Raw genomic sequence first — 23,766 nt, 5'->3', positions numbered from 1 at the left:
GACCATTGGGTGGGGGGACAAATGAAACATGGTCAACTTCAGGTCAAAGGTCATCCACTTCCGGTCAATGGCCAAAAACGTGATTTCACTAAAAATGCTACTTCTTCCACAAATTATACAGCACGATGATGGCACTTGGGTACATGCATCAGCTATACCCAGTGTCTAAAAGTTATTGTCCAGAATTGGGGTCAAAGGTCATTAAGGGATACTTCCGGTATATGACCAAATACCCTAAAATGTTGCTGCTGTCGCAAATATATATGGTACAACAATGTTACTTGGTCATCAGGACCAATAGCTGGTGGCACAAATGTCACGTGACCGACTCAAGGTCAAAGGTTATGGAAAGGTCATTATGGCCGAAAATGTTATTTCCGTTACTAAAACTGCTACTCCTTACACGAATTACACAGCAAGATGATGTCACTTGACACATGCATTAGCCTTGAGGTCAAAGGTCATACGAAGGTCATTATGGCTGATGTGATTTTCTGTCCTGTTACTAAAAATGCTAAGTCATTCCAGAAATTATAATATAGCATGATAACATTACACATTGTATTCATCCATTGGGGTCAAAGGTCATTGGGGTCAAAGGTCATGCAGATATTACTTCCGGTATGTAGTAAAAAAGTCGCACTCTAATAGCGCATGACCAAAGTTGCACAGAAATATTGTCATGAATATTGAATAATTTTGGTTATATAGAAAATAATTATGTATAAATATAATTAATAATTATAAGGCCAAATAAAAAAATAAACATGTTTCATGTACCCTCCCGCTTCCTTTTTTGAGGTTTCTTCAATTATATATTTATTCAGTTATAACTTTTCAAAAAATATATCTAGGAAGCAGAAATATTTCTATAGCCTTGCTAATATACAAGAAACACTTTGGAAGGTTTTATGAAAATTAGAGGAGACGGCCTATATCCTCAGAACAAAAAATAAAAAGAGGCCTCCTCCTTTTTCCAGGCATTATTGTGTATGCTAAAACAGCTCAAATTATGGGTATTCACACCGATTTTGCCATGAAAATATAAAATAAAAAGCCCACTCTTCCTCATTTTTACAAAAACCCGGGCTTGAAACATGTTTTTTATTTTACTTGGTCTAATTATATGATACTACAAACTTCTGTTGTAGTTATACATGTATATTTCAATGAATTACACCAAACTGCTGGACCTTTTGAACTCACATATGCTATAGGTGAGCTAACAAATTAACCTTGCTCCCATTGTCCCTATGGTCAATTTCAAATTACAGTGCATTTCAAAAAGACCTCTCAGTAAAATCAGCATATTATACTACTGCTGGCTGTTTATGCCTTAATACATCCATGCATGCTAGATAGCTAGCTGGGCTAATTAGCCATAGGCCTAGTTAATTAGCTATTGCTAAGGTCGCGTAGGCCTATATGTGTATGCGCAATTAGCTCTAGTTCTTTCTTTCTTCTGTCAAACTCTTAACGAGCCATATCGTAGCCATATGCTTTAAGCCAATGGGACCATATTTGGTCACTAGGACCATTGGGTGGGGGCACAAATGTTACATGACCAACTCGGGGTCAAAGGTCATCCAAAGGTCATTATTTTATTTTTACGGTTTTCTTAGTCTCATTCTCGATCTCTCTAAATGTAAAAGAGTGAAAAACTCACTCCCTAAAAGAGTGATTCACCTAGGTACGAACCCACATTGTGTAATGTGAACACGCCCTTATAAGACCACGAAGGACAACACATTAGTTGTCCTTCATTTAACTCCTTGAAAGAGTTGAAATCCACTTAGAGTGGTTTTCACTCTATTTTGAGTGGTTTTTAAGTTAAAAAACACATTTCACTCTTTTTTGAGTGGTCTTATAAGTGAATCACTCTTTTGGGGAGTGAGTTTTTCACTCTTTTACATTTAGAGAGTTCGTCACTTCATGACTCTGCGTTTGCAAAGTCGCCTTTCTTCATCCGATGGTCCCCTCTAAACCACTGCTGTTTGGAAAAACACCCGCGTTATCATTTTGCTCCTTTTTTCATCATTTTGAGAACATTGGAAAAGTTTTCTTAAAAAATCTTGTACACGTTTCAAACAAGTGCAGATTTCCTAGACTAGACACCTTTCCTTCCTCTCGGGGTCCACACAAAATTACTGCTTGTTTTAACAAGCAGTAATTAAAAAATGACCTTGCCAAGCCCGGGTGCTCGTGTAATATCCTTTTTAATTTCATTCTATTTCACCCTTTCTCGATATTTTGAGAGTTGCAAACGGTCCGTATATGTAACTCATTTTCAATTGGTAATTGCAGATAGATTCTTCTTTTCGTTGACTTTAATTCTTTTCTTTTTCTTCGTACAAATTCTTCATTTTCATCCACTTATTTTTGTTTAAATACATACATTTTATTTCTCATTTTTTTCTGTTTTATTTGGTAATTTCCATTCATCATAACATTTAACAAGTTCGCTGCAATATTTGTAGGCCTACTGTTCAATACAAAAGAACCACCAAGGTCGTCTTTCAGTCCTATGGAGATCCGCACAATATCGACCTTGCCAAACTTGCGAAAAGAAGTACTTTCGTTATTTTGAAAAAAATAATGCAACATTCTTTGTTACATATCTGTTCCAGTTGTAAACTTACCACGGAAACATCTTATGTATATATATATCTATAGATATTCTTAATCCAGATTTCGTATACCTGGATACATTATTCTATTCATCCCTTTTACACTCTACTATAGGGACGTGTGATTTAATGGAATACGTTATGAATAGATATTAAACTATATATTAGTAGGGCGATATAAGTAGCTTAGTTGTTCTAAAAACTAACAAAAGAGTTCATACGGTAATTCCCTTTTATCTAATATTATATTTCGGTGGCTACTTTACATGAAATATTTATGTTTTATCCATCTTGTTTGCATGTGATCTCTTGGTAAACTCAGACCACAAGCACAATTCGTAAACCCCGCGGGAGAGCATCAAGCTTTTAACTCTACCGAATCGTCTAATTATGAATGCTTGTGATCTGGATAAAGGTACGTTATACCTGTATATAGTATCTTTTATAGTAGAATACTTCAGGTCAAGCAATTTAGGTCACCAGTCATGTTTTAGGGTTACTCTATATGATATGACTCAAGCGACCTAAATGAGACATATGTTGCCAGAGGCAGAAGTGAATAATCGAAAGTGTCTGTTTTATTTTTAAAATGTGATACCGCCCCTTCATTCCTTATTCACTATAAACATGATAGCTGTGTTGTATTATTGAATAAAATATAATGCGCACGTCTAGTATTTACAACATAAAATCCAAGGCATTGTATTAAAAATTTAAATTAATTCCGATGAAAAATAGTATGCTCTTACTTCTGACGTCAAAACGTATTCTTGAAAATAACGAATAACAAACGTTAGTAGGATTTTAAATACCTTACCAAAAGAGTTAAGTTATTAGTATAATAAAAGAACATTGTACAACTTCACCCTTAGAAAAAACAGGTTCAAATTAGAACCTTTTTGTCCTCTGTACGGAAGCCTTGCTTTAAGCCCAATTAAAGATCCTTTTAATGATAGTTTTAACTATGTTGGCCCATGATTCCTAATTAAATAAGGGTTCTTGGACCAAAACAATTCTAAACTATTCTGTAAAGGCTCTGCATTTATCTTACTTTCATCCGTGATGCCCGGTGCCACTCACGCATGATTGAAACCCTTGAGACGAGCTACTTGATGTTGTTTCTCCTTGCACTATGTTGAATAATATACCAACATTATTATATGCATTATTTTACTAGTATGTTCATAACATACCGTAATCGTCTCCAGGCAACATCTTCATTACTGACCTCATTTTAACATGAACTCGCTAATTGCTTACACAAGCATACTCCGACGAGCTTCAAGTAGTTTGTCGCCAAGCTGTTATTTTGATGACGGAACCTCATTTACCCACCCAGTGAATAGCTGTGAATGTGCACACCTATTTCACAATAATACAGTGGGACTGCACATTCGGAAGACAAGGCATGTTGGTCCCTTTGGGTACAATTGTGTAACAATAATTAAGGTGTTTAACCTACAACTTGGAAATATTGGACCATATAACTAATTCCGAACACAGTACTATATGTACTTTTCCAATTTTGAAACTGAAAACTTGAAAACAAATATGAAAACTGTTACAAAGATAGTATTGTCAACATTCATGACACAGGAGGCATTTGTTTTAACACAAGTAACCTACATTATCAAATTAATGTCGCTCATTAACTTGATAATATAGGTTACCTGTATTATTTATAAGCTTTATTACAAAGTACAGCACCTGGCGAATCCTCTACTGTTTCAATATTAACCACAAATAATGTTTGTCGTTAGGAGTCAAATTAATGTTTGTAAGAGGTAAGTAACACGAGGGGTACTTTATTGGTAGATCACCAGCGCGGTCATCTTCGGAGTCTAGTGTCACCCTTATTAAGATGAGCAGTTCTCTTTTGGAAGTTGACAATCATTTCTATTGCTCAAATGTCTTTGGGTCTAAACGGGTTATCCTTCCCCATTCCCTCGGAGCATATTTATCATGTTTATGGTGTTGGTATAAACTCTATCTGTCGGATTTGTGTTCCCGCTTAGCCAGATGATGTAGCTGGTCCTCATAGCTGTTTTGGAGGCATTGGCGTAGATTTCATTTTAACATTGGGGGTGGGGATGGGGTTGGAAAAAAATTCTTGATAGTGAACTAAGCACCTTTTGATATCTTGAAGCTAAACTGATTAAATATGGTGCAAAAGTGGAATAAATGCGCGAGTTGCAGTTTTGGGGCTAACATAGGCAAATTAAGATTAATTTGGTCAGAAACCCATATATTCAGGCGTCAACATTGGGGGGTGATTGTATGGACCATCCCCTGACAAAATATTGGAGGGGGGGTTACAAAAACCGAAGGAATATTAAAACCTAGATCAAACACTAATGTATGTCTTTCACGTTAGATAACGCACCTGCAATAACACACAGTGTCAACACGCTATATTATAAAAAAACAATTTTCATGAGCTCCATACTCCGTTGGTGATCAATATTCTATTGTTGACACAGATAAAGAAAGTTTACATATGCATTGTGATATACACGTGTGATCGAATTTTCTATTATACACGCACCTGGATCATAAATGTGTTCCTTTATATAATTGTAATTCTCAAAATTAAATATATCACAATTTTAACTTTCGATTTAAAAATCGTTACGCCAAAAATGCAGTAAAATGTATCCAGAGCAAACAGTGATGGCTGCTAATTAGTGTATTTAATTTCAAGTTAGTGTATTTAAAACAAAATTTTGGTTTTACCTCAAAACAAATCGATTTTCCTTGTAATAGCAACACCATATGGGATACTAGAGCATGCGCAAATCGTAATAATATCTCATATGATAGTCGTACTATGCTTAGCCTGAGTCGCTCGGCCTATCTCGAACAAAATCGCCATGCGTAGCTATTGAAAAACGAGAGGATTCGCCGTACTATCACGGCAATTTTTGACACGAAGATATAGGGATGATGACGGTGTGTAACACTCTCAATAAAGTGTAAGCCTGCTAATTTTTTTTATTGGGGTGCACGTGGTTTTGTTACACTGTTAGAAATGAATCTCAGCTTAACGTTTCCAGTCATTTTTTTTACATGTAAGAACAAATAAATAATGTTGGTTACGAGTGCATCAATAAACAAGACCAGGGATTTTCTAAACAAAAACAAAAAACCCACCCAAACCCCCCCTCAACAGTCAACACCCACCCACCCATCCCCCAAACACACATACATGCAGGACAAGTGACAAAACAAAACACAGAATTACATGGTCCACCGGCACCATGGCAAGAAAAAAAACCAGGTAAATATATATAGGCCTATATAAAACACACAATGATAAATGAAAATTACATCCCATGAAAACTCAAGATCAAAGGAAAATTTCTAAAAATGATTACCCAGTTTTCCCTTGCTAGTCTGCAATTTTATACTGTGCCAAATTTAACTTTCACCATGTTCTTGTAAGCTTGAAAAACGTTTACAGTCATTTTGGTCCTTTTCGAAGCGTAAGACGGTTTTAGCCGACGGGTCTGTTCTGACAGCCAAAAGCTCGATATATATATATATATAAACACACAATGATAAATGAAAATTACATCCCATTAAAACTCAAGATCAAAGGAAAATTTCTAAAAATGATTACCCAGTTTTCCCTTGCTAGTCTGCAATTTTATATTCTGTGCCAAATTTAACTTTCACCATGTTCTTGTAAGCTTGAAAAACGTTTCCAGTCATTCTGTTCCTTTTCGAAGCGTAAGACGGTTTTAGCCAACGGGTCTGCTCTGACAGCCAAAAGCTCGACGCTTTGCACTGCAATTACCAAAAAATATTAATATAGTACAATTTATAAAATGGGTTATATTGTGTAAACATGTAATGTTAAGTCAGAACTTTAAAAAAAATGTCTTAATATTTAGTTTGAAAGTATCAATATTGCTAACTTTGACTCACAATCCTGTTTTGGGGCTTCTCTTATTTTTGTGTGTTTTTTGTTGCTTGAAAGGTATTTCCTTAGGGCATATTAAAAACTGTTATTTTATTACAATTACTGACCGCATTTTAAATAAATTAAGGCACCCCCCCCCCCCGGGCACATCCATGCCGTCCAAACTGCTAAGTACCCACAGTGTATGAATCGACGAGTATCCAACCAAGCGTAACAAAAGGTCAGAGAAATTTATAATGTGTACAGTAGGCCTAATTGCCACTTTTATTTGTATGACTAATAAGCTATATATACAAAGCAGAATAAGGGAAGCGTACATACATGTATCGAATTTGTCCGCCATCTTCGTCGTAGTTTTTATGTTGTTTATAAGCTTATAATAGACCGACCGGATCTAGGCTTTATATGGACAATCTCACAGCTGAATACCAGTTATCCTGAACTCGTAGTCGGATAAGTCTACCTGGATTACAATTTCTGGTAAGTTGATTAGCTGAATATTCACATGTATGTATGTTTTAGTATTATTATTTCTGACCTAGTCCGAATAATCAGACCCAGAACAAAATATTAATTTCTGACATGATCGTGTACTGGGTCTGAACTGTTTCCATATGAAATCTTGATGGCAAATTGGACAACAGAAGCACATGGTTCTACGTGACAGCTTTTTAATCCCTATTCAGGTTACGTGAATCACGCTATTGTGGACCATCCTTCTGATACTTGAGTGTTTGGACAAGCGGAACGGTTTTTTGTCTACCTCTCTGTTTGTAAACAAACCAGGAGGTCGAAATCGTCCTCCTCGCCGAATACGAAAGTCAGCGTAATAGTACGGCACTGTTTCTGACCGTACATAATCCAAAGTACCGTATATACAGTAAGCCAAAGAATTAAGGTACCAGTTATGTTCACCCCTGTATAGTCCTAAACAAGGACGGATATATCATTATTGAAACCACCAACCAATAACTGCATCTTTTAGTTCGAATTTAAATCATTTGTTGAAATTGTTCCAGAAATAAATACATGGCGATCCAAAAACCCAAGGCAGATGCCAATTTAAAGTTGCAGTTTGCTCCATTGCATGCCTTATTGATTCGTACACAAAGCGTTCGTGAACAAGAGAACTAGCGCCGTGCTTCCATTGATTAGCACGTTAAAACTAGCGTCGTGCTTTCATTAATTAGAACACAAAAGTGCAACGTTTGATTTCGTTTCTTCATTATGTTTTAGATCACCGTTTCTTTAATTCTCAACCAATTTCAACAAGACCTTGCTTCAAATTACATTCCACGGAATCATGTGAAAATAAGAACGGTACATATTCACTGCATGTAAATTAGTTCATATTAGGACAAAAACATATTGTTGTGTTGCCCTCAAGTGGAAAAATGGGAAATTTGGGTAGGACGGTCGGATTATTTTTTTTTTCTTTTTTCTTTTCTTTTTTTTCAAACCTTCAGTTTTTAAAAATCCCCTCAAATATTAAATAATGCTTGTTCAATTAGGGACATTTGTCAATTTTGACTTCTGGATACCTGTTAGACAACAATTAAAGACTAGTCTTACAATAAAATATTAATTTTAAGTGAAAAACATTGAGTTTCTGAACAAATCTGTAAAAATCATCATTCAAAAAAAAAAAATGCGACCCTGATTTTCAGGATTTAGGGTAGGACGGTTGAGGGCAACACAACAATATTTTTTTTGGCCTTATGCTGTCCCTTTTTCTGATTGTTCAAATGTTGCCAGATATTTGTGAATAACCTGGTAATTTTAGTCTAATAGTAAATTTAATTTTCAATATTCGTGTGTTTTCCTTACAGAACAATGGCAAATAGACGTCAACGTGAGTGGGACTATTTAATGCCTCACGTCTGTAAATACTGTGGAAGAAGATTTTACAATGATGTATTTCGTTATTTATTTCATATTCGACACCACGAAATGTGGATTCGACCTTATTGGTATGACTACAAGAGTACCATTATATATGTACCTATACCCAAGGTACACAAGACAAAAAAGGCAAGGAAGTTGTTAAAGCAAAAGAGGCAAGAGGACAGGAAGCCGTATACAGGTCAACAATCAGCTCAGTCCATGGAGGTAGTAGAGAAGGAGAAAGTTCAACCAAAAACCCTTTGACCATTCATACTTGCCGCGGTTGTAAAATTAATCCAGCACAAGCAGGGGTCTTCCAGGACATTCAGTGCCGCCGGCGACTTTCATTCGAACAGCGCATGTGCCGTACTATTGACATGATTTGGCCTTTGCATATTGCCACACGTTCAAGTTGCACGCTGAATTGGGCGGCATGAGTGGGTCTGCATCGCCGTCATAGCGCAATTTCTTTTTAATTTTTCAGTCACCAAAATATATAATTTATAATAACTGAATAAAACTTTATTAAAAGTAATTAAATTTGAATAAATGAATCGTTTGCTCGAGCGTGAAAGGGTCCGGAGTTTGGATACCGCGTGCGCTTTGTGGGGAACTTCCGGCAACCCGGTACGGTTATTTTTAGATATCAAAACAAAAACAACGTGTGGCAATCGTTGATCGAAAGGTTTTCGGGACAAAGTTGCTTGCTTTTTGAAGCTTTTTCTTCATAAATTACATGATTTTGCTTTCTTTTCATCCAAGTGGAGTGATGAATATAAATAAAGCCACAACGAATATGCTGTAAAGTACAAGCCCAGGTTGCTTTTTAAGCTTACTAAAATTACTCGGTTACCGAGTCTGGAAATGGTCATCTCACTCTCAGCTTTTTGGTCGACCGTATCGTGCAATTTATTATAAGCTTTAATTCACCTAAAATAACTGCACTACTTATACTATTATAGTTTAGTATTAATTGTATAGTGTACAAACCGAGCTCTACAGATTGATGAAATACCAGCTATACAAAATGGTGCAGACATGGAAAATGGCTTTGATGTCTGAACATGGAAAATTTCTATGTGTCGAAGTATTTGGCCCCTTGAAAATCCAGTATGGTCTCGGGCACCAGAAAAGGCATAAAGCCGTAGCCCTTCTACTACCTGAGTTTGTAAATCGATAGAACTGTCGCTTTTCGTAACTTTTGCCCCACTTTCCTTAAAGGAATTTACCCCACTTTCGTAACTTCGACCGCCAACTCTTTTACCCTTGCTGGGCACCTGGAGCCGACATCCATGCCAGCCAAACTTAAATTATTGCAATTTAAGAATCATCCGAATTACTTTCAAAGTACTGTGATATCATCCGCCAATGCTTGTTCTATTAATTATTACCATTCAAAAAAAGTTCATGACACTTCTATATACAAAATTACAAATTGTTGTGTTTATGCTTGATTCCACATTTCCACTCAGATGCATAAAAAGACCTTGTAATGTACTTGTAGGGATATGAAAATAATGAAAAGGACAAACCTTGCAATCAGTATATTATCAACGGACATATAATTATACAAAATAATACAAGTTCACAGTACAGGACTTTCAAGTTTTTCAAATTTTATTTCATACAACCATTGTGGTCTTTATTTGCATGAACATGTACCTGGAAGTAGCATCACATGACTATTTATGACTACAGAGCTCAAGTTAATTGTACTGCTTTTTGAAGTAGATGTATGATCAAATTTTATTTTAGGGGTGCACTATAAATAATTTGATTTCCGGTGAAATAATTTTTTTATGTCGCACTGATGAGCAAAAATTTCCCCATAAACTCTTGTTGCTATGAGTTTTGAAATATTGGACTCGACTACGCCTCGTCCAATATTTTAAAACTTGTGTAGCTCGAACAATAAAATGAGCTCAATTGATCCAATTTTATGTCCACATTGGGCGAGGGATTTTGCTTTACTCGTCAGTGGGGCAAAAAAATTTCCGTCTCACTATGTGGGCAAAGATTTGAATTTCAATATTAAAACTTCTATGCTCCCCTCAGATAAAATACGTCATACAGAGAATTTCTGATAATCCTTTTAAAATGACAACACAAATAAGTACACAGAAATTATGTAACTTTTCAAATATATTTTCATTCTTACACATTTCATTGTTTTTACATAAATTAGAATACCCGTTGACACGAGTATAGTCCCACCTTCGAGTAAAGTTCCACCCCAAATTTTCGAAAAATTTCACAAATAAAAAATTTAAAAAAAGCACACAATTTTGAAGTTATTTATTTTTTCGGCTTTGGAGTGTCCCTGGACCTAGACCTAATTAGGATCATTCATGGTTGATTTAAAAAAGAAATTGTGGGCCTATGTGTTTTGAATAAATTTGTACTCATGTCATACTCTATTAATGATTTCAAAATGCATGAGTACAAATTTATTCAAAACACATAGGCCTACATTTTTATTTTAAATCAACCATGAACACTCCAAAGCCGAATAAATAAATAAAATTTTGAAATTCGAGTATAGCCCCCCCCCCCCCCATTTTGAAAAATGTTCACCCCAAAACGGGGTGGGACTATACTCGAGTCAGTACGGTATATTCTTTTTCTCTAGATAAATTATTGCCGAGTGCTGAGGCTAAAAACTGACTAGAGTGCATTCTACTATCATTTACAACACACCCAATTCATTTATAAAGGACTCGAGAAGTTTCTTGTCCATACAAGATTTATGTATGATTTGCAGGTACATTATTATAGCACATTCGCAAAGAAAGCAAAGTGTATTGTCCAATTTTTTTTTCATCTGGGAGAAAAGGTGAATGCAAAGTTTTTTTTTGGTTTTGGTTGGATCGAACGATTTACGAATGTGGCAGATCATTTTGCTAGTGGGCAGGCGAACATGAAGTAGATGCATGAACTTCATCATGCGTCATTGCTTGTGGTGGGCTAGTTTTGGAGTTTTCATGACCCCTTGATGTATTTTAAATTGTTGATAGTATATCACATGGACATTGGACACCTCGTACTTCATGTAGCAAGTGTTCATAACATCTTGATCTTGTCTGTCTTATTGTGGGGATCCTCTTGTGTACAGTGTAGCTGGCAAGTTGTATTCCTGTTCATAAAAAAAAAACAATATAAAAGGATTTAATAAGGATCCAGCGAATGCCATAATTCACCACCCCCCCTTTTTAGATTGTCGAGCGCCCCGGCAAACAATATTTTTTACTTTCGTGTCCATGTCAGTCAGCCCCCCCTCAAAAAAGAGGGCCATACACTGGCACTTGGCATGTCACTGCCAGCACTATTTTTTAAAGCTTTGTGTCTGTACTAAGGGCCAGGTCCATATGTGCATTATTGGCCAAACAGACTTCGACGAGCCTCACTGTAACCCTTAACTTGACATCGGTACCCCCCCCCAATCTTATTGCACTCCTCATGACATGACGTTGGAAGTTGCATTTATGTTAAGTGTTTTTAAGCTTAAATGTTGCCATTGCCCGTTTTGCTACCACTTTCATTGTAATAAAATTCGGAATTTTTATTTTTCAACAACCTTCACCGCCAGCCCTCTCGACCGCTCCCACCTTTCCCTGGAAGATTGATTCAGTTCTTTGTCTTGCTTTTATTTGTTTACATTTTAAAAATGGCGACAATGCAAACATCGTATGTTAGACACTGAAAATGTGCATTTCATTCCCTCTGTATCATCTAAAAATCGTGCATTAAACTCAGAATTTGAGAAATATTTCCGTAGACGGTGTCATATTTCACTACAAATTGGTGGAATTTTTGATCAAAATACAAATTTCGGGCAGCATCGGGCACTGTAAAGTTTGGTTTCAGAATCGAGTGTATACATTTGTGTACACATGGCACCTTCCCATTTCTCCACAACTATCGTACTTTTCTCACAATAAATGAAGTAAAATTGTCTCTTTTTTCAGAGCTGAGAAGTAGATAAAATCTTTAAATTGTCACAACTTACCTCAGGAATGGCCTATCACCACGAATTTTGCACTGAAATACGCAGATTTTTGCTAAGAATTTGATCAAAAACAAATCAGAGCGATCCACTGATAAACAAAGCAACTACGCATGCCTGAAGTCTCTTGCCTTCATAGGGTCATGACCTTTCATCTCAGAAGTGACGAGTTTGGTCAAGCGAGGGCAGCCTTGCAGCGGCGATGATCATCGCGTTCAAAGGATGTCTCCTGCTGCGATAGCGACCTTCTAATTTCCAATGTTTTAACATAGAGATTTGGTGGGTGGTTTAATTGGATAATTCCAGTTACGTAAGGGGTTTTCTGGTCGAACTTTCTCCTTCTCTACTACCTCCATGCTCAGTCCAAGAGAAAATGCAGAGATAAAAAGAAAACGTTACATAACAATAATAGTCGCAGCATTTTAAAACACAAGACTAACTGCAGTAATCAGCTACAGGATAGGAATGTAGAAAGGGAACATACAATGCACACTCGACAAAAGCTTCGTAAAGAATCAAGTTGTAACTCCAGTCAAAAGAACGTTTTTACGTCTTGCAGGACTACCGTGAAAAACTCAAAAAGTCATAACAGCTGTCACTACCCACCAGGATTGGATATAGGCAGGCCACCTAATAGTCAACTATTCCACAAAAGTTCCAGTACGTGCAGGGCCAAACAATATGAACGATATCATGTCAAAGAGTCACTTTTGGAGGGTAAAGTTAGTAGGCGTTTTGAATGTGAATTGTGTAACAAAGGATTCACACAGTCAGGGCACTTGAAGGAACATGAACGTATTCACAGAAAAAGGAAGCCCTTTAAATGTAAATATTGCAACAAAGGCTTCAAACGGTTCGATCACTTAAAGGATCATGAACGCATACATACCAAAGAGAAGCCTTTTAAATGTAGATATTGCAACAAAGGCTTCACACAGTCGGGTCAAATGAAAGTACATGAACGTATTCATACTAAAGAGACGCCTTTTAAATGTGACTTGTGTAAAAAAGGCTTCACGACTTCAAGTAACTTGAAGCAACATAAACGTATGCATACCCAAGAGAAGCCTTTTAAATGTAGATATTGCAACAAAGGCTTCACACAATCAGGAAGCTTGAAAGGACATGAACGCATTCACACCAAAGAGAAGCCTTTTAGGTGTAAAATTTGTAACAAAGGCTTCACAACGTCATCTGACTTGAAAAGACATGAACGTATCCATATAGACTAGTTCACGTATGAAAAAATACGTATGTATAGTGACATTCGGAGAACAATCACTCCCAAACTACACCATTTCTCACCTATTCTTTAACTAAGCTTCCTATTTCGGCTGTAACCTCAGAAGTGCACCAGTTTGACCATATACACATATTAAAGGAAACTTAATCCTGAACTTTGTTTTATCGCGCTTATTGAGATAAATAACACAGGTAACCTACATTATCAAATTAATGTCGCTCATTAATTTGATAATGTAGGTTACCTGTATTATTTATAAGCTTTATTACAGAGTACAGCACCTGGCGAATCCTCTAATGTTTCATTATTAACCGCAAATAATGTTTGTCGTTAGGAGTCAAATTAATGTTTGTAATGTTTTATTAAGAAGTGTTTACAAACTTCATTTGTGCAATCACAATTATACTATAGTCAGTTTTGACGTAACATTATCTATTTGGCAAAATCGCAAATGAATTTGCTTTCGAAATACTTAAGGATGTAGAAGGGATCGATTAAGTTATCAGAATTCAGAATTTGCAATTTGAAAGTGACCGATTTTGACAGAATCGCAATAAACGGAATTTGGCTCAAAATGTTCAAACAACGATAATCTTTACACTTAAAAATTATATTTACCATATTGTTTTAAAAGAAATCTGATGTTACTTATTGTAATTCATCATTTTGCCGGTACATCCCTTTTAAAGGGATTTTTATTACTGTTATACCTCACATTAATTCTTCAGTCACCTTTTCCCATCTTCTTTATTTTAACTGTTTTCTTACACTAGTGGAAATTTATAATGAGAGTTCTTTTATTAAAAGCGACGAGAATTGGACAAAACTATAACTGTCTACCCTATGGGCTTACTTTCTCATGCAAATGAATGAGAAATACTAATTCATTGTTTTAAACATTTAACACGATAATTAGTATAACATGTCCCGATCAGTCCCACATGGTTTAAAGTTTCATAAAAATGAGAACATTTTTCAATTCTTATAGTTTTGTCCAATTCTCGTCGCTTTTGAAAGAACTAGTGCAGATGTCCAACTTTTGATTGCTTTTATTCTTCTTTTCTAGTCGATTTCTAGTCTTATCACTAAAACACAGAATTAGAGAAGAAGAACCGGGATTCGACCACCATCTTGACTCAGGCATCGATCACAAAGCAAATACACCATAGTTTCCAATATTTCGTAAACTAACTTTAGTATCTTATACCATGTAGGCCTACAACAAAGCGACTAAGACCATCTTTCTTTGGGTGCCCACACAAATTACTGCTTGTAAAATGACCTTGCCAAACACAAAGTCGTGTATAATATTTTAAATTTTATTCTACATGCATTTAACTCTTTCCAATTATTTTGAGATTTGCAAATGGACTGTAAGTAGCTAAATCTCAGTGGGTAAACTATATTGCAGATAGATTCTTCTTTTCGTTGATTTTCATTCTTTTCTGTTTCTTCGTACACATTAGTCATTTTCATTCACTCATTTTTGTTTTATATACATACATTTTATTTCTCATTTTTTCTGTTTTATTTGATAATTTCCATTCATTTTAACATTTAACAAGTTCAATGTAATATTTGTACTGTTCAATACAAAAGAACCACCAAGGTCGTCTTTCAGTTCTACGGAGATCCGCACAATATCGACCTTGCCAAACTTGCGAAAAGAAGTACTTTCGTTATTTTGGAAAAAAATACAACATTCTTTGATACATATCTCTCCCAGTTGTAAACTTACCACAGAAACATCTTATATCTATATATATATATATATCTATAGATATTCCTAATCTAGATTTCGTATACCTGGATACAATTCTATTCATCCCTTATACACTCTACTATAGGGACGTGTGACTTTATGGAATACTTTATGAATAGATCATATTAAACTATATATTAGTAGGGCGATATAAGTAGCTTAGTTGTTCTAAAAACTAACAAAAGAGTTCATACGGTAATTCCCTTTATATCTAATATTATATTTCGGTGGCTACTTTACATGAAATATTTATGTTTTATCCATCTTGTTTGCATGTGATCTCTTGGTAAACTCAGACCACAAGCACAATTCGTAAACCCCGCGGGAGAGCATCAAATAGCTTTTAACTCTACCGAATCGTTTAATTATGAATGCTTATGATCTGGATAAAGGTACGATACCTGTATATAGTATCTTTAGAAAACTTCAGGTCAAGCAATTTAGGTCACCAGTCATGTTTTAGGGTTACTCTATGATATGACTCAAGCGACCTAAATGAGACAGATCTTGCCAGAGGCCGAAGTGAATAATCGAAAGTGTCTGTTTTATTTTTAAAATGTGATACCGCCCTTCATTCCTTATTCACTATAAACTGTGTATTATACATAACAATATTATGCTCACGTCTTATATTTAGAACATAAAAAAAGGAATTGTATTAAAATTTGAATTAATTCTGACGTCAAAAAGTATTCTTGAAAATGTCGAATAACAAACATTATTTGGATTTTAAATACCTTACCAAAAGAGTTAAGTTATTGGTATAATAAAAGAACATTGAACAACGGGAAAAGGGGTCAAATTAGAACCTTGCTTTAAGCCCAATTAAAGATACTTTTGTGTTCTGTTAAAAAAGAACCCCATCATAATGATAGTTAAGAGCTTTTTGGCCCATGACTCCTAATTATATGAGGGTTCTTGGACCAAAACAATTCTGAACTATTCTAGCTTATTCTGTGAAAGCTTGTGAAGGCTCTGTATTAGATATCTTCCTTTCATCTGTGATGCCTGGTGCCACTCACGCATGATTGAAACCCTTGAGACGAGCTACTTGATGTTGTTTCTCCTTGTACTATGTTGAAGAATATACCAACATTATTATATGCAATATTTTACGAGTATGTTGTATTTTTCATAACATACCGTAATCGTCTCCAGGCAACATCTTCATTACTGACCCCATTTGAACATTAACTCGTTGATTGCTTACGAAAGCATGTACTCCGATGAGCTTCAAGTAGTTTGTCGCCAAGCTGTTATTGTGATGACGGAACCTCATTTACCCACCCAGTGAATCCATTTCACAATAATACAGTGAGGCTGCACAATCGGAAGATAAGGCATGTTGGTCCTTTTGTGTACAACAAAATTGTGTGACAAATATCAAGGTTTAAATTATGACCTACAACTTGGACCATATAACTAATTCTGAACACGGATATCTACGTGTCCAATTGTGAAACTGAAAACTTAAAAATAAATATGAAAACTGTAGCAAAGATAGTATTGTCAACATTCATGACACAGGAGGCATTTGTTTTATAGCGCTTATTGAGATAAATAACACAAGTAACCTACATTATCAAATTAATGTCGCTCGATAATTTATAGGTTACCTATATTATTTATAAGCTTTATTACAAAGTACAGCACCTGGCGAATCCTCTACTGTTTCAATATTAACCACAAATAATGTTTGTCGTTAGGAGTCAAATTAGCCTAATGTTTGTAATGTTTTATTAAGAGGGTAAGTAACATGAGGGGTAGTTCATTGGTAGATCACCAGCGCGGTCATCTTCGGAGTCTAGTGTCACCCTTTTTAAGACAAGCACTCCTAATGCAGTTCTCTGTTGGAAGTTGACAATCATTTCTATTGCTCAAATGTCTTTGGGTCTAAACGGGTTATCCTTCCCCATTCCCTCGGAGCATATATCATGACTGTTTATGGTGTTGGTATAAACTCTATCTGTAGGATTTGTGTTCCCGCTTAACCAGATGATGTAGCTGGCCCTCATAGCTGTTTTCATGGTTTTGGAGGCATTGGCGTAGAATTCTTTTTGACATTGGGGTTGGGGATGGGGTTGGAAAAATTTCTTGATAGTGAACTAAGCACCTTTTGATATCTTGAAGCTAAACTGATTAAATATGGTGCAAAAGTGGAATAAATGCGCGAGAAGCGCGCAAAAAGTTGCAGTTTTGGGGCTAACATAGGCAAATTAAGATTAATTTGGTCAGAAACCCATATTCAGGCGTCAACATTGGGGGGGGGGGTGATTGTATGGACCATCCCCCTGACAAAATATTTGGGGGGGGGGGCACACAAACCGAAGGAATATTAAAAACTAGATCAATCAAACACTAATGTATGTCTTTCACGTGAGGTAACGCACCTACAATAACACACAGTGTCAACACGCTATATTATAAATATTTTTTTTCATGAGCTCCATACTCCGTTGGTGATCAATATTCTATTGTTGACACAGATAAAGAAAGTTTACATATGCATTGTGATATACACGTGTGATCGAATTTTCTATTATACACGCACCTGGATCATAAATGTGTTCCTTTATATAATTGTAATTCTCAAAATTAAATATATCACAATTTTTCGATTTAAATAAATGTAGATATTTATATAGCGCTTTATGCCGTAAACAGCCTCAAAGCGCTTTACATTTATACCGCCGTCATTAGAATATGTCGGAACCACGTTTGCAGCCTACAATTGGCGCAGGGTTCATCAGTACAACGACTGTGACAACCCCTAACAGCTTCCCATTTCACCTGGGTGGGGTGAGGCAAGCGAGGCAAAGCGCCTTGCCCAATGGCTCGCTCGGCCTATCTCGAACAAAATCGCCATGCGTAGCTATTGAAAAACGAGAGGATTCGCCGTACTATCACGGCAATTTTTGACACGAAGATATAGGGATGATCTTGTGTGTAACACTCTCAATAAAGTGTTTAGCCTGCTAATTTTTTATTGGGGTGCACGTGGTTCTGTTACACTGTTAGAAATGAATCTCAGCGTTAACGTTTCCAGTCATTGTTTTTACATGTTTTTTACATTTTAATTCACCTGTACTTGGGCCTGGTGGATGGATGAATTACGGTAACCAAGATAGATACAAAGATACAATCAGATTGGGCTATTCCAGATATTATCCACACTCCCCCAAAGATGACATGGTTAAAAACAATTTTTAATGTGGGATTTCCCATGGGTGAATTCACAAAACCATGTGGGATTTCCCAAGGCTCTCATATATAATAGTGGGATTTCCAAAGACCAAAGATGACAAAATCAAGATCAGTTTCCCTTTTCCATGGGAATTTACCACAATTTGCTGCGATTACTCTGGGAAATCCCAAATACCCAAAGATGGCATCCATGAAAATCACTTTTTACATAGGAATTCCCGAAAACCCAAAGATATGTAACATTTTAAAACATTTGTTTACAAATATGTTTCACTTTCAAGATGGGAATTAGTAACTTCATTTGTTTTATTTTAATTTTAATATTGTTTATTGTCCAAGAAACAAATAAACAAACAAAATCAAAAAAGATGTATTGTGCAATTGATGGAACGCTAATGAAAAAGCATCAAGGCCCACAGTTACAGACCTTTACTCAGGGAAGTATATCGACCTGCGATTATTTTAGGCCTACTGTTTACTGTGTTTATAAATATTATCATGCAAGACATGCACATTTGCAAATAAGAAACTCATAGTTTATCATTTTATGCATTATGTTCAACTTCAAATTGACATAACATATTTCATTAAAAATTGTATTGTAAGCTATTTTATTTTATAAACATACGGTTCTTACATTATGCAGACTGGCAGACTGTGGCAGACTGGCAGACTGTGGCAGACTGGCAGACTGTGGCAGACTGGCAGACTGGATTGTTGCATGTTCATGAAATACTTTCCATCATTATAAAACTGTAATTTTTTACAACAGTTGCTGTGTAAACAGTACATCCCAATGTCATACTTAATAATTGTATGTATTCAATTCAATTCAATTATTTAACAAAATACCCCTATTGTATTGAGCAATATAATGGGTTGACCCTCATGCTAGGAATTCATCCTCTTGTGTTCTAGTATTATAATGGATAATATACGTAGTGTCACTAGGATCCGCAACATGCTCATCTATCAGGGGCACAGTTTTTTAACCCCAATACATTTGTACATTCATTGAATGACCTTTCAAAATATGGGGATAAAAACTCATACTCTGCAACTTCAGGTCAAATTTTGCACTATGATTGTTTAATTCAGGTTATTGGGCTATGCCATTGGGATGCGGTCATTATGGTCCATAGTGTGTGTTGGCCTAGATTTATGATAAATAGGATGGAAAGTGGTTGTCAAATCTTAATAGTGTTAGTGACCCTATCACCCTACAGACTTTTTATTCGATGTAAAATATTTGATGTAACATATCTACCGTATTTTTAAAAATCTATTCCCATTCTATTTTCAGTATTTAAATGTTTAGGGGCTGTGCAATAATTATGAGCCCCCAGTGTGTGTGTGTTGGGGGGGGGGGGGGTAAATTTCGAAACGGCTCGCGAAAAATTGCTTGCCCCCCCACTCGGCCCGCCAAAATTCTTTGCCTCCCCCCTTGCACATCCCAATTTACAAACCTTAAATGGTCTTGATAAATGTTGCGAGCGCAGCGAGCAGGAAAATGATGTGCATATTAAAGCGTTTCAGTACCGTACCAGTTTCCTAAGCCTTTTTAGCACGTTTTATTCAAAAGACGCCCCATGAATGTGTGCCAAAAATCGCTTGCCCCCCTCTCGGCTTGCCAAAAATTGCTCCCCCCCCCTCGGCCTGCCAAAAATTGCCCCCCCCTTTCGCCTCGCCCACAAACTTCCGCCTGAATTTTACCCTCACCCAGGGCTCATAATTATTGCACAGCCCCTTAAGTTCTAACGTATGTTTGATGACATAAAAACGATAATATATTTTTACCAGATATTTAATACGTATTCATATATCGATTTTACATCAGACATTTGTTGTAGCTTGTTGTCTCGCTTTCCTTCACACCAATTTTTAAGAACCTGCAACAATCTGTGGCAATTTGAGCCTGTATGACCCTGACATGACCTTGTTAGTTCTAACCTGACATTACTACCACTAGTATACCAAATGGTATATTTTGATACTAGTCTCATATTCTAACCCAGTCTGCCAGTCTGCCCCAGTCTGCCCCAGTCTGCCAGTCTGCCAGTCTGCCCCAGTCTGCCAGTCTGCATAATGTAAGAACCGATAAACATAGGCCTAATATGTCATTAGTGCTAGTATACTGAGCTATACCTAAAATAAAAGTAATAAAACTAAATAATAGATGACGAATACAGCCTTTTTAACACAGATCTTCATGGCTAGAAAGCGAATGTGATTGATTTTGCCACTTAATTGTTGCATTTTTAGATTTATACTAGTCTTTTTTCATGTAAATAATTTGTAATACATTGAACACAGAGAAGGCATTATGTTTTAAACACCTGATTCACTCCTATTTATGTGGTTTTCAAAACAATTGAATGTGTTTAATAATTATTGATACTCTACTAAAATATACCAGTGCACTTTTAATAGCAGTGCAAGAATTCTGCCAATGCCATTAACCTCTGCCCCTAGCTCGCCCTATTTGACCTTAGTAACTAAAAGTGGTAAGTTTGAACTCTCTTTAGATCTAGTACTAGCTACTAGGCATAACTTGCTACAACTGTGACACAGTACATATTTACTATTTAGGAAATTTAAAATAAACTTGAACAAGAATACTAGTGTCATAACAATTACACATATTTTATAAATTAAATAATTATCTGATGAAGTAAATAAGTAACATGTGTACAAATCTACAAAGAACATAGTGATATTTGCTATGAATATACCCTAACTGTAAACTGCTATACTCTGAGAAATACATGTATGCATCTAAAAATCCTGAGAGTCAAAGTCATCATTAAAAAAACATTTGTGTACATTATTTAACATTTTAAAATTAATGTTTAGCAAATTACCACATAAAAGTATGAGTATAAATTGAGCATGATTTTGATGAAAATTGTTAATTTTAATTAAGTATTGTTTGTTGTTGTTGCCGACTTCCTGCAAAGTGTCGTTCGCGTGTTTTCATGTTTTTGGCCGGGGTTTTTGGTATAAATCTTGGTATATGAGTAGGCCTACAGTGGCCTATAAACTTATTTGCAGGCATATTCAAATTAGGTTTTAAATGCCTTTCATACTCAATTTCATACAGCTGCAAACTGCATGTTTATTTTGGGCAGTTTTTAAATCAATATTTATCATCATCTCTTCAAAAGTATTAACAAAGAAACTATTGAAATTTAAATATGGAAGACAGAGATATATGCAATCAGATATTAAAAAGGAAAAATCATGTGTGTAGTGAATGTTATAAATAATTTTTCAAACCTAAAAGGCCTGAATAGTCCTTGAAAATTTGGTTCATTTTCAAACAAACAAACAAAAATAACCATAATATTCTGAAGTTGAGTTTGGGCTTGTAAAAGTTGGTGAAGGCCAGGCACTTGAAATATGCAGAATTTATTTGGGGGGGGGGGTCAGTATGTCCAAAAAGTGGACTTTTTTTAAAATAAAACTATACTTGGGCAGATATGTGGACCCAAAACCATCTACAAATTGCCCTTTTTGGACCTTTTGAATGTCTATCACCAAAAACCTGAGTGGACCTTTTGTCAATGTTTTTCTCCTACTTTTGGACCTTTTTATTGGTAAAAGGAACAATAAGCAGACCTTGACCTCTGTGGATTTTTTTTTGGGGGTAAGGAGCGCTGCCGCAGCTCCCTGTATGGCTTAGCCTTATACGCACACCAGGCCCATAGATAAGAATTTCAAATTTTTATTTATGCCCTTTGGAATTTTTAGATACATTGTTTTAACAAAAATTGTTTTCTGTTACCTGTAGCCCATTCATAAAACTTTTTGTTTCAAAATTATACTGTTGATATACGTACGTCTGCAACAAGCAAAATGAAATTAATAACAATAAATGTGTAGATTTATAATATTAGCCTTTTTTTTCCAAAATTGCAATATCAATCAAAATTAACCCTCAGTGTTACACAAACACAAAATATTTTTAAATACTTATTTTGTAAACAAAATCTAACTTTCGTTCAGGCCACCAGCAAAAAAACAAATTAACTTGTTTGAATAAGTAGGCTATACTTTGAATGAAAACATATTTTAATGAGTCATAAGTGACTTTTAATAAGTCATAAGTCATGACACATCCCATACCCCTATATCTTTGCACACACATAAACAAACAAACATATAAACAAACACCACCACTAACAAACCAACACGGACACCAAGAAACAAACAAGCTAACAAACAATAAATAAATATTATATATAAATATATAGATAAATAAACTAAATAAATATTAAGAATAACAGACCAAGAATTATGAACAAATAAAATAAATTTGAAATAGGCAAAGGATGTTCTGTAGGGGAGAGCGGGGGGTGTTCGCTCTAGGGGCAGGTTCGCCCACCCCTTGTTTCTCAGCACTACGGCTATCGGGGAATTTGGTGATGGCAAAATTAGGTGACATAGGTCATTATAAACTTCTCATATTAACTACGCGACATATAGGGACGTGTTCATCGAACTGCAGCCAAAACAACAACAAAAATACCCCAAAACGTAATTTTCTCTTGCATTTCGAATGCCAAAAATCATGCTCTCACCCAATGACCCCATATTTTTTACATTTTGCTCTCACCGAATGCCCCTTGGTGCGAAAGTGCCAGCCCCACACCTATATCCATTTCATATTGAAGTGCCCCCAGGTTCAAAATACACGGTTAGCAATTACAAATGGAAAATTAACATACTTGCAGTGTGGTACTTTGTCAAACCCCGACGGTTTTAGAGTAAGATAATTTTGCTTTGACACCACATAACAAATTTAGAATTGTTTGTGAAGATTTCATGATTATGTGTTAATCCAATAGCGACCTCAAAATTGGCGTTACCGCTTCCATCACCGCCTGTTTTTTGTGATTAGGGTGAACTTACCCCACCATATGGGCGAACCTGCCCCAATATGGGGCAAGTTCGCCACTTTGCAAACCTTTTTTGTTTGCTCTATCCTGTTGCTATTGTAAGGCCTATACTGAGTTCTGGGAGTGTGGCCGTATATAGCTAAGACATAGGGTTTTCACATGGGCTAATCAGGTCATCCCTAACCTTAAAATTGACATCGCTAGACTGGTCAGAAAAATATAG

The 23,766-nt window shown here is 35.9% G+C and overlaps 1 protein-coding gene across 1 annotated transcript in view; it reads left to right on the top strand.

Moving 5' to 3' along the window:
* The first annotated feature begins 6,836 nt into the window (after positions 1-6,836).
* Positions 6,837-23,766, top strand: part of LOC140157908 (uncharacterized) — a 40,954-nt gene continuing 24,024 nt past the window's right edge. The window contains exon 1 of the mRNA XM_072181154.1: positions 6,837-7,029. The gene's annotated coding sequence lies outside the window, so the exon portion shown is untranslated. The remainder of the gene's footprint in view (positions 7,030-23,766) is intronic.

The sequence above is a fragment of the Amphiura filiformis genome, chromosome 7 (assembly GCF_039555335.1).
Source record: "Amphiura filiformis chromosome 7, Afil_fr2py, whole genome shotgun sequence".
In the NCBI taxonomy this organism is placed as follows: domain Eukaryota; kingdom Metazoa; phylum Echinodermata; class Ophiuroidea; order Amphilepidida; family Amphiuridae; genus Amphiura; species Amphiura filiformis.
The sequence above is the reverse complement of the archived record's forward strand: the minus strand, read 5'-3'. Positions and strand labels throughout refer to the sequence as shown.